Source organism: Salvelinus namaycush, chromosome 7, assembly GCF_016432855.1.
Source record: "Salvelinus namaycush isolate Seneca chromosome 7, SaNama_1.0, whole genome shotgun sequence".
In the NCBI taxonomy this organism is placed as follows: Eukaryota; Metazoa; Chordata; class Actinopteri; order Salmoniformes; family Salmonidae; genus Salvelinus; species Salvelinus namaycush.
The window spans coordinates 8,578,994-8,591,944 of record NC_052313.1 but is presented as its reverse complement, the minus strand read 5'-3'; the positions used below and the strand labels follow the sequence as shown (position 1 = coordinate 8,591,944).

Here is a 12,951-nt window from a genome sequence, read left to right as displayed (position 1 = left end):
ATCCCTTAGCTCCTACCTCCTACCCCCAACCCCCTAGCCCCTAGCCCCCACCCCCTACCCCCTAGCCCTTAGCTCCTACCTCCTACCCCCTAGCCCTTAGCTCCTACGTCCTACCCCCTAGCCCCTAGCCCTTAGCTCCTACCTCCTACCCCCAACCCCTAGCCCTTAGCTCCTACCTCCTACCCCCTAGCCCCTAGCCCTTAGCTCCTACCTCCTACCTCTTACCCCCTAGCCCCTAGCCCTTAGCTCCTACCCCCTAGCCCCTAGCCCTTAGCTCCTACCTCCTACCCCCAACCCCCTAGCCCTTAGCTCCTACCTCCTACCCCCTAGCCCCTATCCCTTAGCTCCTACCTCCTACCCCCAACCCCCTAGCCCCTAGCCCTCAGCTCCTACCCCCTAGCCCTTAGCTCCTACCTCCTACCCCCTAGCCCTTAGCTCCTACGTCCTACCCCCTAGCCCCTAGCCCTTAGCTCCTACCTCCTACCCCCAACCCCTAGCCCTTAGCTCCTACCTCCTACCCCCTAGCCCCTAGCCCTTAGCTCCTACCTCCTACCCCCTAGCCCCTAGCCCTTAGCTCCTACTTCTTACCCCCTAGCCCCTAGCCCTTACCTCCTACCTCCTACCCCCAACCCCCTAGCCCCTAGCTCCTACCTCCTACCCCCTACCCCCTAGCCCCTACCTCCTACCCCCTAGCCCCTAGCCCTTAGCTCCTACCTCCTACCCTCTAGCCCCTAGCCCTTAGCTCCTACCCCCCACCCCCTAGCCCCTAGCCCCTAGCCCTTAGCTCCTACCTCCTACTCCCAACCCCCTAGACCCTAAGCCCTAAGCTCCTACAGTAGGCAGAAAACGATTGGATAGATAATGTAGGTCAGCCTATAAACCATATGACTAGAATTTAATACCAATAGTAAAAAAAAATATCTAAAAAGCATATGCATCTGCTTTGGGACCGGGCCTTAGCTATATTGTCTCTGTTGTCATTGTGTTGGCCTGGTTCCAGGGCTCCGTATTCCGCTGCTTCTGTCTTCTGCATGGCCAGTCTCCCACTCACCCCTGAAGACACCCTCTGAACCAAGCCTAATCAATCACCATGTCAATCTACATGCTCCACACACCAAGTCTCACCAACTACCATCTATTTAATTAGATGTAGATTTATCCCCTTAGATAGAAAATGCCAATTTCATCTGTTATATACCCGAGGGAAGAGAGAGCATATGGACTGTGTGTGTGTGTACAGATTTGGGTGAATGTGTGTATGGGGGGGGGGGTGTGTGTATGTGAGGGCACCATGGAAACATCTAAACATCTACACCAAGCTGGTGTATCTAGTTTTCCAGGGAACATGCATAACAAAACGAAATCCCAAAATAGAAAAAAGAAAAGTTGGTATTGTTCTGCATTTGTTGGCTTGAATTCACTCTTCTGACAGAAGGGAGTAGAATAGTGTCCTGTAGTACCATCAACATTAGGTCTCTACCCAGTTCTAGGTACATGACTTGAACACAGTTAGACAGTTGTACCTCCAGCTGCTCTTTAAAGCCGTTTCAATCAGTGTTAAATCATTGATAATATACTAAAACACAAACACACACAACACACAACACACACAGTATATCAGCGTTAAATCCCTGATAATATACTACAACACACAACACACACACACACACACACACACACAGTAAATCAGCCTTAAAGCACTGATAATAGTCCCACATCAACATTGATTGGCCTTCGTACGTTTACAGTTCACTTTAATTGCCTTAAAAAATACCACTAGTCAGCTGTGTGTGTGTGTGTGTGTGTCCATCGACAGAAAGCCCTATTGATTTATCAGCTTAAGGATTTGTCCTGTCCCTCCGTACATAAAAAGCCTGCGTGTGCTGTTCAAGAAGGGAAATGGCCCCCATCGATTTCCTTAACTTGAGCCCAAACGCTAAAGATTTTTGGATAAGCTAGCTCATTACTTAAGCTGAAATCAATAGGCGGGATCATGGTGAGAGCATGGTAAAATGAATGAGCGGAGTCGGGAGAAATAGAGCCCTATTCTGGATGTGAAGATAGAGCCCTGTTCTGTCTGGCGAGACGGAGCCCTGTTCTGTCTGGCGAGACGGAGCCCTGTTCTGTCTGGCGAGACGGAGCCCTGTTCTGTCTGGGGAGATTGAGCCCTGTTATGTCTGGGGAGATGGAGCCCTGTTATGTCTGGGGAGATGGAGCTATGTTATGTCTGGGGAGATGGAGCCCTGTTCTGTCTGGGGAGATGGAGCCCTGTTATGTCTGGGGAGACGGAGCCCTGTTCTGTCTGGGGAGACGGAGTCCTGTTCTGTCTGGGGAGACGGAGTCCTGTTCTGTCTGGGGAGACGGAGTCCTGTTCTGTCTGGGGAGACGGAGTCCTGTTATGTCTGGGGAGATGGAGTCCTGTTCTGTCTCGGGAGACGGAGTCCTGTTCTGTCTCGGGAGACGGAGTCCTGTTCTGTCTGGGGAGACAGAGCCCTGTTCTGTCTGGGGAGACAGAGCCCTGTTCTGTCTGGGGAGACGGAGCCCTGTTATGTCTGGGGAGACGGAGCCCTGTTATGTCTGGGGAGATGGAGCCCTGTTATGTCTGGGGAGACGGAGCCCTGTTATGTCTGGGGAGACGGAGCCCTGTTCTGTCTGGGGAGACAGAGCCCTGTTCTGTCTGGGGAGACAGAGCCCTGTTCTGTCTGGGGAGACAGAGCCCTGTTCTGTCTGGGGAGACAGAGCCCTGTTCTGTCTGGGGAGACAGAGCCCTGTTCTGTCTGGGGAGACGGAGCCCTGTTATGTCTGGGGAGACGGAGCCCTGTTATGTCTGGGGAGATGGAGCCCTGTTATGTCTTGGGAGATGGAGCCCTGTTATGTCTGGGGAGATGGAGTCCTGTTCTGGATGGGGAGACGGAGCCCTGTTCTGTCTGGGGAGATGGAGCCCTGTTATGTATGGGGAGATGGAGCTATGTTATGTCTTGGGAGATGGAGCCCTGTTATGTCTGGGGAGATGGAGTCCTGTTCTGGATGGGGAGACGGAGCCCTGTTCTGTCTGGGGAGACGGAGCCCTGTTCTGTCTGGGGAGACGGAGCCCTGTTCTGTCTGGGGAGACGGAGCCCTGTTCTGTCTGGGGAGACGGAGCCCTGTTCTGTCTGGGGAGACGGAGCCCTGTTCTGTCTGGGGAGACGGAGCCCTGTTCTGTCTGGGGAGACGGAGCCCTGTTCTGTCTGGGGAGACGGAGCCCTGTTCTGTCTGGGGAGACGGAGCCCTGTTCTGTCTGGGGAGACGGAGCCCTGTTCTGTCTGGGGAGACGGAGCCCTGTTCTGTCTGGGGAGACGGAGCCCTGTTCTGTCTGGGGAGACGGAGCCCTGTTCTGTCTGGGGAGACGGAGCCCTGTTCTGTCTGGGGAGACGGAGCCCTGTTCTGTCTGGGGAGACGGAGCCCTGTTCTGTCTGGGGAGACGGAGCCCTGTTCTGGATGGGGAGACGGAGCCCTGTTCTGGATGGGGAGACGGAGCCCTGTTCTGGATGGGGAGACGGAGTCCTGTTCTGGATGGGGAGACGGAGTCCTGTTCTGGATGGGGAGACGGAGTCCTGTTCTGGATGGGGAGACGGAGTCCTGTTCTGGATGGGGAGACGGAGTCCTGTTCTGGATGGGGAGATGGAGTCCTGTTTTGGATGGGGAGATGGAGTCCTGTTTTGGATGGGGAGATGGAGCCCTGTTCTGTCTGGGGAGATGGAGTCCTGTTCTGTCTGGGGAGATGGAGTCCTGTTCTGGATGGGGAGATGGAGTCCTGTTCTGGATGGGGAGATAGATCCCTGTTCTGGATGGGGAGATGGAGCCCTGTTCTGTCTGGGGAGATGGAGCCCTGTTCTGTCTGGGGAGATGGAGCCTTGTTCTGGATGGGGAGATAGATCCCTGTTTTAGCTGGGGAGATGGGGTGTGATGGGCTCCACTCATCCCTGTCGTGTCCCAGTTGACTCTGGTCTGGTTGATGACTGGGTGTAGTGGAGTGGAGTGAAGCTGGCTGGAGGCGTGACATTGTGGTCTCTCTCTCTCTCTGTCTCTCTTTCTCTCAAGGTGACATTTTACTTCCACTAACATGCACTGTACTCTGCCAAAAAAAGCTTAATACCTACAATGATTTAGCAGGTCTCTATGTTGTGTTTTAATTGTTCCCTTTCTCTCACTGTTGTGTCTGTCCCAGTGGAGAGGGTCAGGGGTGAGGGAGAAAGACTTTTAAGTTTTTTACATTTGAGTAATTTAGCCTACCCACTTATCCAGAGTGACTTACAGTTAGTGCATTCATCTTAAGATAGCTTGGTGGACTGTTTTGGGAAGATGGGCAGGGACTCTGCTCTCCTAGTTTCAGGGGGAAGCTGGTTCCACCATTGGGGTGCCAAGACAAAGAAGAGCTTGGACTGGGCTGAGCAGGAGCTGCCCTCCAGTAGAAGTGGGAGGGCCAAGAGACCTGAGGTGGCAGAACGTAGTGCTCAGGTTGGGGTGTAGGGTTTGAGCATAGCCTGAAAGTAGGGAAGGGCAGTTCCTCTTGCTGTTCCGTAGGTAAGCACCATGGTCTTGTAGTGGATGCCAGTGGAGTGTGCAGAGTGTGCAGAGGAGCGGGGTGACATGAGAGAACTTGGGAAGTTTTAAAATCAGGTGGGCTGCAACGTTCTGGATAAGTTGCAGGAGATTGATGGCACAAGCTGGGAGCCCAGTCAACAGCGAGTTGCAGTAGTCCAGCAAGAGAGGACAAGTCCCTGGATTAGGACCTGCGCCACTTCCTGTGTGAGGTAGGGTCATCCTCTACGGATGTTCTAGAGCATGAGCTTGCAGAAGCGAGTCACTGCTTTGATGATTGCAGAGAACGACAGAGTGTTGGCGTGTCCAGGGTCACGCCAAGGTTCTTTGCACTCTGGAAGGGATATACTGTGGAATTGTCAACCGTGATGGAGAGGGTTTTGAGTGGGCAGGCCTTCCCGGGTAGGAAGAGCAGCTTCGTCTTGTTGAGTTTGAGCTTGAGGTGGTGGGCTGACATCCAAGTTCAGATATCTGCCAAGAACGCAGAGATGCGTGTTGCCACCTGTGTGTCAGATTGATTGATAACGGCACTAGAGGGGATCGCTGCCATTTTTCGGGCTCCTAACCGACTGTGCTTCTTTGCCTGTTTTTTCGCATTGTTTTTCAATTATTTTGTACGTAATGTTGCTGCTACCATATCTCATGACCGAAAAGAGCTTCTGGATATCAGAACAGCGATTACTCACCAAGAACTGGCAAAGATTTTTTCTTGAATGAGTCAAGATATACTGCTTCTCCGATACCAGGCCCAAATCCCCATCATTCGCATTAAGAAAATATGGAGATGCATGGGGTGGAGATTGGGGTGCCTTATGAGAATTAATCGGCAAGTGGGTAACTCGCCTCTACCATCCGTTCTATTGACCAAGGTGCAATCACTGGAGAATAAACTGGATGATCTCCGTTCGAGATTATGCTACCAATGGAACATTAAAAATGGTAATATTTTATATTTCACGAGTCGTGGCTGAACGACGACATGGATAATTTACAGTTGACTGGGTTTTCTGTTCATCGGCAGGAAAGAACAGCTACAGTGGGTCTTCCTTTAAAAGTTGCGGAGTACTGCAGCACAGCTTGCGGGGTGCCGCAGAATTCTATTGCACGTTATTTAAGTATCAGCCATTGTTGCCAGAACGGCGCAATTTACCGCAATCTGCCATCATCTACCACAAACAGTTGCAGCATAAGCTCAAAACTCTTAAAGGAAGAACCACTGTACATCCGGTAAGACAAGGGTTGGGGGTGTGTCTATTTGTCAGTAACGGCTGGAGCATTATGTCTAATATTAACTTCACTAGGGTAGGGGGCAGCATTCGGAATTTTGGATGAAGTGCATGCCCAATTTAAACTGCCTGCTTCTCGGGCCCAGAAGATATGATAGGCATATAACTGGTATATTTGGATGGAAAACACTCTAACGTTTCCAAAACTGTTAAAATAGTGTCTGTGAGTATAACAGAACTGATTTGGCAGGCAAAAACCTGAGAAAAATCCATTCAGGAAGTCGTTTTTTGGGGGGGGGTTGTAGTTTTCTATTCAATGCCATTACAGTATCCATTGACTTAGGACTCAAACTGCAGTTTCTATGCCTTCCACTAGATGTCAACAGTCTTTAGAAATAGTTTCAGGCTTGCAATCTGAAAAATGAGGGAATAAGAGCATTCGGAATGACTGGACGCTAAAGTGTCGCAGAGCTTTTTCATGCACTCGACAGAGAGAGAGCATTTCTTGTTTACCTTTTAAATTGACGATGTTATTGTCCGGTTGAAATATTATCGATTATTTAGGCTAAAAACAACCTGAGGATTGAATATAAACATCGTTTGACATGTTTCTATGAACTTTACGGATACAAATTATATTTTTTTGTCTTCCTGTTTTGACTGCGTTTGAGCCAGTGGATTACTGAAGAAAATGCGCGAACAAAACAGAGACTTTATCGAACAAAATAAACATTCATTGAGTAAATGAATGTCTGCTGAGTGCAACCATATGAATATCATCAAAGGTAAGGGATTCATTTTATCTCTATTTCTGACTCTGACTCTGTTCTACTTGGCTGGTTACTGTTTGTAATGAATTGTCTAGTGGGCTATGTTTTCAAATAATCGTAGTTATGCCTTCGCCGTAAATCATTTTTTAAATCTGACACCGTGGTTGGATTCACAAGACGTTCATCTTTAAACCTATGTAAAATATGTTTTGTTTTCTGAATTTTTATAATGAGTATTTCTGTATTTGAATTTGGCACCCTGCAGTTTCACTGGCTGTTGAAGAGGTGGGACGCTAATGTCCCACATACCCAAGAGAGGTTAAGGAAGTCTCGAAGTATTGCATGCCTGAGGTAGAGTACCTCATGATAAGCTGCAGACCACACTATCTACCAAGAGAGTTTTCATCTATATTTTCCGTAGCCGTCTATTTACCACCATGTCACATAGAGTAGGCCAGAAGGCTAAACTGAAAAACCTAACCTCTATCAAATAAAAAGATGGCAGAGCCACAACAGTTCATCTGTGCAAAGGTGTTTATTTACATAGTGAATCCAGATGGAAAAACAACAGTACTGCCATCCAAAGTATCCATTATGGGACAGCTCAAAACAATGCTGCCCCATCCACAGCTCAATCCAAAATTGTTCTTCCTTTGAACTGAAAGAGAGGCTCTTTTTGTAGGGTAAGCCCCTCCCATCAGAACATACCCAGCACTAATTAATTAAGCAATTACCTTAATTTTCCACTCAGGTAAACATAATGAATTACATACAATCCAAAATGTTTCTCATGATACAATATACCAATATAACAATTACAAAATCACATCCCTACTGACATGATGTCTTTCAATATCTCCCTTTACATGAACGAGCCATTCAGGACAGGCACTACAAAGCCAGCCCAATTGCCTTAATTAAACCTGAACACTTGTCTGTATATTCTTAATACCCTAAACTATTACTGACGGGAGGTAAGAATAAAGTGTGAAATGTATGTACTAAGAGAAGTTAACTTGTGTGTCGACCCACATTGTTAACGTAGCTAATAACGGAGCAGGGAGGCGCGATAAATGTGTGTGTGTTAGTGTACCAAACGCTGCCCGCGGCCAGTGACGAACTTCTCTGTCACACACCACAAACTGATGCACTAAGACCGCACTCAAGGAGCTGTAGAAGGCCATAAGCAAACAAGAAAATGCTCATCTAGAAGTGGTCAGATTTGCTAGCACAGACTGGAATATGTTCCGGGATTCATCTAATGGCATTGATGATTATACAACCATAGTCACCGGCTTCATCAATAAGTGCATCAATGACGTCGTCCCCACAGTGACTATATTTACATATAACAAACAAAAGCCATGGATTACAGGCAGCATCCACAATGAGCTAAATGCTAGAACTGCCGCCTTAAAAGGAGCGGGACACTAATCCGGACGCTTATAAGAAATCCTGCTATGCCCTCAGATGAACCATCAAATAGGCAAATCGTCAATACAGGACTAAGATTGAATCTTATTACACCAGCTCTGACGCTCATCGGATGTGGCAGGGCTCGCAAACTATTACGAATTACAAAGGGAAACCCAACCGCAAGCTGCCCAGTGACACGAGCCTACCAGACGAGCTAAATGCCTTTCATGCTCGCTTCGAATCAAGCAACACTGAAGCACGCATGAGAGCACAAGCTGTTCCGGATGACTGTGTGACCACACTCTCCATAGCAGATGTGAGCAAGACCTTTAAACAGCTCAACATTCACAAGGCTGCAGGGCAAGACGGATTACCAGGACGAGTACTCAGAGCATGTGCGCACCAACCGGCTAGTGTCTTCACTGATATTTTCAACCTCTCCCTGATCAAGTCTATAATACCTACATGTTTCAAGCAAACCACCATAGTCCCTGTGCCCAAGAAAGCGAAGGTAACCTGCCTAAATGACTACCGCCCCGTAGCACTCACGTCGGTAGCCATGAAGTGCTTTGAAAGCCTGATCATGGCTCACATCAACACCATCATCCCATAAACCCTAGACCCACTCCAATTCGCATACCGCCCCAACAGATCCACAGATGACACAATCTCAATCGTACATCTGCCATGCTGCTCCTCAACACGGGGGCCCCTCAGGGGTGCGTGCTTAGTCCCCTACTGTACTCTCCGTTCACGTAGGACTGCATGGTTAAGCATGACACCAACACCATCATTAAGTTTGCTGACGACACAACAGTGATAGGCCTGATCACCGACAACAATGAGACAGCCTATAGGGAGAAGGTCAGAGACCTGGCAATGTGGTGCCCGGACAACAACCTCTCCCTCAACGTCAGCAAGACAAAGGAGCTGATCGTGGACTACAGGAAAAGGAGGGCCAAACATGCTCCCATTTATATCGACTGGGTTGTAGTGGAGCAGGTCGAGAGTTTCAAGTTCCTTGGTGTCCACATCATCAACAAACTATCATGGTCCAAATACACCAAGACAGTCGTGAAGAGGGCACAACAACACCTTTTCCCCCTCGGGAGAATGAAAAGATTTTGCATTGGTCTCCAGATCCTCAAAAATGTCCACAGCTGCACCATCGAGAGCATCCTGACTGGTTGCACCACCGCCTGTTATGGCAACTGCTCGACATCTTACCGTAAGGCACTACAGAGGGTAGTGTGTACAGCCCAGTACATCACTGGGGCCAAGCTTCCTGCCATCCAGGACCTATGTACTAGGCCAAGTGACTTGGTGTGTAGAGAGAAGAGGAGAGGGCCTAGAACTGAGCCCTGGGGGACACCAGTTGTGAGAGTACATGGTGCAGACACAGATCCTCTACCACGTCACCTGGTAGTAGTGCTATGCCAGGTAGGATGTAATCCAAGAGTGTGCAGAGCATGGGATATCCTGAGAGGGCGTAGAGGAGGATCTGATATTTCCCGGTGTCAAAGGCAGCAGATAGATCTAGGAGGATGAGAACAGAGGGGAGAAAGTCAGCCTCCATGACACAGAGAAGAGCAGTCTTGGTTGAGTGATCTGTCTTGAAGCCTGACTGGTTAGGGTCAAGAAGATCATTCTGAGAGCGAAAACAAGAAAGTTGCTCAGAGACGGAACGCTCAAGTGTTTTGGAAAGAAAAGAAAGAAGGGATGCAGGTCAATAGTTTTTTACGTCAGATAAATTACTTTGAGTGTTGGTTTCTTGAGGAGTGGAGTGATTCTGGCCATTTTGAAGTCAGAGGAGACGCAGCCAGTGGTCGGGGATGAGTTGATGAGGGAAGTGAGGAATGAGAGAAGATGGTCTGGAGAAGGGAAGACAGGATGGGGTCGAGCGGGCAGGTTGTCGGGCAGCCAGATCTGATTAGTCGCAGGATGTCATCTGGAGAGAGAGGGAGAAAGAGGTCAAGGCGTAGGGTAGTTCCGTGTGAGTGTGACCAGTGGACTTAATAGGCTGAGTGAATGAGTAGCGGATGTCGTCAACCTTCTTTTCAAAGTGGTTGACAAAGTTGTCCACAGAGAGGGAAGATGGAAGGGTAGGGGGTGAAGGATTAAGGAGGGAGGAAAAGGTTGAAAATAGTTTCATAGGGTTAGAGGCAGAAGCTAGAAATGGAGATTGTTAGAAAGTGGCTTTAGCAACAGAAAGAGTTGAAGAGAAGGCAGAGAGGTAGTAAACGGATGATAGGTCCTCCGGAAGTTTAGTTTTCCTTCATTTTTGCTCAGCTGCCTCCAGCCCTGTTCCGTAAGCTCGCAATGAGTCACTCAGCCACGAAGCAGGACGAGAAGGGTCGATCCGGTGGGGAGGAAAGGGGACAGTGCGAGTCATAAGATATTGGAAGGGAGGAGAGTAGGGTCAAAAAGGCAGCATCAGGAGACAGGAGGATGTAGCAGAAGGAAGAGATGATAGGATAGAAGAGAAGAAAGTAATGGGAGAGAGAGTTCAAAGATAGCGACAGCGCACAACCCTTTGGGTAGGGGTTGAGTTGTTAGGGTTGGAGGAAAGGAAGAGGTTGGAGGCGGAGTTGAGGTTGGAGCTGAGGCCAGGGTAGATTGAACATGTGTCTCTTTCTAACATGTGTCTGTGTATTGTGTGTTAGCTGCAGATCCAGGAGAGGAGGCAATGTGAGGACCTGAGAGAGAGCAGGCTCAGATGAGAGGAGGCAATGTGAGGACCTGAGAGAGAGCAGGCTCAGATTGAGAGGAGGCAATGTGAGGACCTGAGAGAGAGCAGGCTCAGATGAGAGGGGTCAGTGTGAGGACCTGAGAAACAGCAGGCTGAGAGGAGAGGAGTCAGTTTGAGGACCTGAGAGAGAGCAGGCTGAGAGGAGAGGAGTTAGTGTGAGGACCTGAGAGAGAGCAGGCTGAGAGGAGAGGAGGCAATGTGAGGACCTGAGAGAGAGCAGGCTGAGAGGAGATGAGTTAGTGTGAGGACCTGAGAGAGAGCAGGCTGATAGGAAAGGAGTTAGTGTGATGACCTGAGAGAGAGCAGGCTGAGAGGAGAGGAGGCAATGTGAGGACCTGAGAGAGAGCAGGCTCAGATGAGAGGAGGCAGTGTGAGGACCTGAGAAACAGCAGGCTGAGAGGAGAGGAGTCTGTTTGAGGACCTGAGAGAGAGCAGGCTGAGAGGAGATGAGTTAGTGTGAGGACCTGAGAGAGAGCAGGTTGAGAGGAGAGGAGATGGCTCGGCTACAGGCTCAACTGGAGTAGATCCACAGATCACACTCACAAACTCTGTGCCAGGTACACACACATGCAGTACTCCCCCAAAATATGTTGTTTATTGCTTTACATGTCACCTCTCAAACCACACTACCACCCCACACTGCTCCCTCCTTTCCTTTCCTTTCATCTTCTCTAATCTCCTCTCCTCTCCTCTCCTCTCCTCTCCTCTCCTCTCCTCTCCTCTCCTCTCCTCTCCTCTCCTCTCCTCTCCTCACCCATCCTTTCTCTCCTCTCCTCTCCTCTCCTCTCCTCACCCATCCTTCCTCTCCTCACCTCTCCCTCCTCTCCTCACTCCTCCATCCTCTCTTCCTCTCCTTATCCCTCCCTCCCTCCTCTCCTCACCACTCCCCCTTTCCTCTACTCTCCTCACCCCTCCACCCCTTCTCCTCTCCTCTCCTCACCCCTCCCTAATCACCCCTCCCCTCTCCTCTCCTCTCCTCACCCCTCCCTAATCACCCCTCCCTGCCTCCCTTGCTCCTTCCCTCCCTCCCTTCCCTCCTCTTCTCACCTCACCCTTCCCTTCCCTTCCCTCATCTCCTCTCCTCTTCTCTCCTCTCCTAAGGTGCCCCTTTGATCTCTCATTCATAATGAGATTCAAGACCAGAAAATCATCTAAATCTATTGTTGCGTGTCCTTTCCTCGTGTAAAGTTTGCTTTAAATGTCACACATTAGCATGTGAACTTTTAAATGAGCTTGTTTGCTCACTGACGCAGGCCACATTGAATATAGTACAGGATGTCGTTGGAGAGGGAGACCGATTCGACCGTCGCACCGTCAATTTAGGCCACGCCAGGGGACTCTAGTGCCAAACAGTCACTTTAACTGGCCATGTCTCACACACGCACGCACACACACACACACACACACACACACACACACACACACACACACACACACACACACACACACACACACACACACACACACACACACACACACACACACACACAGTCTACGACTCCTGTATCCTCTCTGAATTAGGGTTCAAACTGCCTCAACATGTTGACATGTAATCCACTCCGACCTGGACTCACCATCCAGGTTCATCCCGGTACATCCAGGTCCATCCAGGTCCATCCAGGTCCATCCAGGTCCAGCCAGGTTCAGCCAGGTCCATGCAGGTCCATCCAGGTCCAGTCAGGTTCATCCAGTTCCATCCAGGTTCAGCCAGGTCCATCCAGGTCCAGCCAGGTCCATGCAGGTCCATCCAGGAACATCCAGGTCCATACAGGTCTATCCAGGAACATCTAGATCCATCCAGGTCCATCCAGCAACATCCAGGTCCATACAGGTCCAGCCAGGTCCATCTATTCCAGCCAGGTCCATCCAGGTCCAGCCAGATCCATCCAGGTCCATCCAGATCCATCCAGGTCCAGCCAGGTCCAGCCAGGTCCATCCAGGTCCATCCAGGTTCAGCCAGGTCCATACAGGTCCATCCAGGTCCAGCCAGGTCCATCCAGGTCCAGCCAGTTTCAGCCAGGTCCAGCCAGGTCCAGCCAGGTCCAGCCAGGTCCAGCCAGGTTCAGCCAGGTCCAGCCAGTTTCATCCAGTTTCATCCAGTTTCAGCCAGGTCCAGCCAGGTTCAGCTAGGTCCATCTAGGTCCATCCAGGTCCATCCAGGTCCAGCCAGGTCCATCCAGGTCCATCCAGGTTCAGCCAGGTCCATCCA

The 12,951-nt window shown here is 50.0% G+C and overlaps 1 pseudogene; it reads right to left on the bottom strand.

The window, feature by feature from the left end:
• Positions 1-4,310: 4,310 nt before the first annotated feature.
• LOC120050500 lies at positions 4,311-12,738 on the bottom strand (annotated as a pseudogene).
• Positions 12,739-12,951: the final 213 nt, after the last annotated feature.